Here is a 4648-nt window from a genome sequence, read left to right as displayed (position 1 = left end):
TGACATTTTTTGACACGTGACATTTTTGACACCTTTATACTATGACGTTTTTCACATTTTTTGACGCTTACTATACTATGACATTTTTTCACATTTTTTGTATGACATTTTTTGACACCTTACTATGACGTTTTTGACGCGACTATGACATTTTTTCACATTTTTTGACACCTTACTATACTATGACCATTTTTTGATGACATTTTTTGACACCTTACTATTTTTTTCACATTTTTTTTTACTATGCACTTACTATACTATGACATTTTTGACCTTACTATACTATGACATTTTTTCACATTTTTTGACACCTTACTATACTATGACATTTTTCACATTTTTTGACATACTATACTTGACATTTTTTCACATTTTTTGAACCTTACTATACTATGACATTTTTTTTTTGCACTTGCTTACTATACTGACATTTTTTCACATTTTTTTTTGACACGCTTACTATACTATGACATTTTTTGACACTTTCTATACTGACATACTATGACATTTTTTGCACACCTTACTATACTATGACGTTTTTTCACATTTTTTGACATCCTTACTATACTATGACATTTTTTCACATTTTTTGACACCTTACTATACTATGGACATTTTTTCACATTTTTTGACACCTTACTATACTATGACGTTTTTTTGACACCTTACTATACTATGACGTTTTTTCACATTTTTTGACAGCCTTACTATACTATGACGTTTTTTTCACATTTTTGACACCTTACTATAGTATGACATTTTTTGAACGCTTACTATACTATGACATTTTTTCACATTTTTTGACACCTTACTATACTATGACATTTTTTCACATTTTTTGACACCTTACTATACTATTTCACATTTTTTGACACCATTACTATACTATGACATTTTTTCACATTTTTTTGACACCTTACTATACTATGACGTTTTTTCACATTTTTTTGACGCGTTACTATACTATGACATTTTTTTCACATTTTTTGACACCTTACTATACTATGACATTTTTTCACATTTTTTGACACCTTACTATACTATGACGTTTTTTGACACCTTACTATACTATGACGTTTTTTCACATTTTTTTGACGACCTTACTATACTATGACGATTTTTTCACATTTTTTTGACACCTTACCATAGTATGACATTTTTTGACGCCTTACTATACTATGACATTTTTTCACATTTTTTGACACCTTACTATACTATGACATTTTTTTCACATTTTTTGACACCTTACCATACTATGACATTTTTTGACGCTTACTATACTATGACATTTTTTCACATTTTTTGACACCTTACTATACTATGACGTTTTTTCACAATTTTTTGACGCGTTACTATACTATGACATTTTTTCACATTTTTTGACACCTTACTATACTATGACATTTTTTGACACCTTACTATACTATGACATTTTTTCACATTTTTGACACCTTACTATACTATGACACATTTTTTGACACGTTACTATACTATGGACATTTTTTCACATTTTTTGACAGCCGTTACTATACTATGACATTTTTTCACATTTTTTGACACCTTTACTATACTTTATGACATTTTCATTTTTTGCACACCTTACTATACTATGACGTTTTTTCACATTTTTTTGACGCGTTACTATACTATGACATTTTTTCACATTTTTGACACCTTACTATACTATGACATTTTTTGACACCTTACTATACTATGACATTTTTTCACATTTTTTGACACCTTACTATACTATGACATTTTTTCACATTTTTTGACACCTTACTATACTATGACATTTTTTGACACCTTACTATACTATGACGTTTTTTCACATTTTTTGACGCCTTACTATACTATGACATTTTTTCACATTTTTTGACACCTTACCATACTATGACATTTTTGACGCGTTACTATACTATGACATTTTTTCACATTTTTTGACACCTTACTATACTATGACATTTTTTGACACCTTACTATACTATGACATTTTTTCACATTTTTTGACACCTTACTATACTATGACATTTTTTCACATTTTTTGACACCTTACTATACTATGACATTTTTTGACACCTTACTATACTATGACGTTTTTTCACATTTTTTGACGCCTTACTATACTATGACATTTTTTCACATTTTTTGACGCGTTACTATACTATGACATTTTTTGACACCTTACTATACTATGAGATTTTTTCACATTTTTTGACACCTTACTATACTATGAGATTTTTTCACATTTTTTGACACCTTACCATACTATGACGTTTTTTCACATTTTTTGACACCTTACTATACTATGACATTTTTTGACGCCTTACTATACTATGACATTTTTTCACATTTTTTGACACCTTACCATACTATGACATTTTTTGACGCGTTACTATACTATGACATTTTTTCACATTTTTTGAAACCTTACCATACTATGACATTTTTTCACATTTTTTGACGCCTTACTATACTATGACATTTTTTCACATTTTTTGACACCTTACTATACTATGACATTTTTTCACACCTTACTATACTATGACGTTTTTTCACATTTTTTGACGCCTTACTATACTATGACATTTTTTCACATTTTTGACACCTTACCATACTATGACCTTTTTTGACGCCTTACTATACTATGAGATTTTTTCACATTTTTTGATGCCTTACTATACTATGACGTTTTTTCACATTTTTTGACACACCTTACCATACTATGACATTTTTTCACATTTTCTGACGCCTTACTATACTATGACATTTTTGACACCTTACTATACTATGACGTTTTTTCACATTTTTTGACACCTTACTATACTATGACATTTTTTCACATTTTTTGACACCTTACTATACTATGACAATTTTGACGCGTTACTATACTATGACATTTTTTCACATTTTTTGACGCCTTACTATACTATGACGTTTTTCACATTTTTTGACACCTTACCATACTATGACGTTTTTTTCACATTTTTTGACGCCTTACTATACTATGACATTTTTTCACATTTTTTGACATCTTACTATACTATGACATTTTTTCACACCTTACTATACTATGACGTTTTTCACATTTTTTGACACCTTACCATACTATGACATTTTTTCACATTTTTTGACGCCTTACTATATTATGACGTTTTTTCACATTTTTTGACACCTTACTATACTATGACATTTTTTCACATTTTTTGACACCTTACTATACTATGACATTTTTGACACGTTTAGACCATTTTTCATGCTTTACTATACTATGGCATTTTTGACCAATTTTCATACCTTAGTATACTATGACATTTTTTACACATTTTTAGACCATTTTTCATGCCTCAGTATAAGCATCGTTATGCCTTACCATACTATGAAAAATTTTGACATTTTCGACCACATACCATACCATGATATTTTTGATTTCTTACTATTCTATATTTTTATGACATTTTTGATTCCTTACCATAACGTCATATTTTTACTTCTATTTTGGGTTACTATTACTTCTGCATTGCTTTCATGTCACACATTACTTTTACTGCAATATCTAATATCAGATTACTTTTATCATTACATATTACTTTTGTTACATATTACTTCTACATTTTTTAAATTAACTTTTGCAAACTACATCTAATAACAGATTACTTTGACTATTACATTTAACTTATGATATTGTTTATTACTTTTTACTTCTATTAGTACATATTACCTATACATTATTTTTATATTGCAGATTACTTCTTTTATTACACTTTTCTGATAAACTCAATAGTGAAGATAAACAGTTTAATGTCAGTGCTCTGTGTTGGACAGTTGAAGTAAAGCGGTTTGTGAATTACCTGGAGTTCTCTGTCCTGGCCTCAAAGAACTTCTTCATTGCACGAAGACTACGATCGTGGATGATGTCTCTCTGATCATGGACTCCATCTCATGGACAATGTCTCTGAGATTATGGACGATGTCTCTGTGATCATCTACAATGTCTCTCTGAACTTTGACGATGCCGTCAAATTGGGGAACTCTGTCACTACCAATTTTTGCACGTCTCTGCGAGTAATGGATAACATCTCTCATTGTCGACAACGTCTCTCTCATCTTTGACCATGTCTCTGCGATCATGGACGACGTCTCAGCCATCATGGATGATGTTGTGAACGGAGTGGTGATACCTGGAGGAAATCAAAGACAAACATACAAGGAAAATGATCAATACACTAAATAAATATTATAAATATTAAATAATAGATAAATATTCAACATTACAGCTGAACCAGAACATTTTTCAAACATTAGAGGGCTGTTTCAGAAAATGAACAGTTGACTGTCATCACCTCCTGAAGAACCAACAACAACAAATATTTGGAAAAAGTAAAATGATTATTAATTGTGCTTCAATCAACTAATCACTGAAGCAATCATGTATGTTACTGTGAATTGCGCAACAATAATAAACACTAAGAAGTAAATGTTTGAATTATACTTCAGTAAAAAGTCTGGGTATCACAGACGGTCACATACAGAATCATTATTTCAAATTTAAACTTTCTTCTTATTAACACATATTCAAAATGTTTTTGTGTTGTTTTCGTGTAATGAGTAGCAACCAAATTTACAAAGGTCTTAACAGCAGCTTATG

The 4648-nt window shown here is 29.6% G+C and overlaps 1 long non-coding RNA gene across 13 annotated transcripts; it reads right to left on the bottom strand.

Moving 5' to 3' along the window:
• Positions 1-274: 274 nt before the first annotated feature.
• Positions 275-3362, bottom strand: LOC127142448 (uncharacterized). 13 transcript variants are annotated; one of them, XR_007813200.1, is made up of 5 exons: positions 3176-3362; positions 2780-2855; positions 1976-2051; positions 1703-1882; positions 770-845 (listed from the first exon to the last, which is right to left on the bottom strand). It is a non-coding gene; the product is annotated as an uncharacterized LOC127142448 (long non-coding RNA). The 13 variants fall into 13 exon arrangements; XR_007813192.1 differs by having other exon boundaries at positions 2818-2855; XR_007813190.1 differs by lacking the exons at positions 2780-2855; positions 3176-3362 and adding an exon at positions 2260-2597.
• Positions 3363-4648: the final 1286 nt, after the last annotated feature.

The sequence above is a fragment of the Lates calcarifer genome, linkage group LG5, assembly GCF_001640805.2.
Source record: "Lates calcarifer isolate ASB-BC8 linkage group LG5, TLL_Latcal_v3, whole genome shotgun sequence".
NCBI classification, from domain to species: Eukaryota; Metazoa; Chordata; class Actinopteri; family Centropomidae; genus Lates; species Lates calcarifer.
Note: the sequence above shows the minus strand (reverse complement) of the source record. Positions and strands in the feature narration are given on the sequence as shown.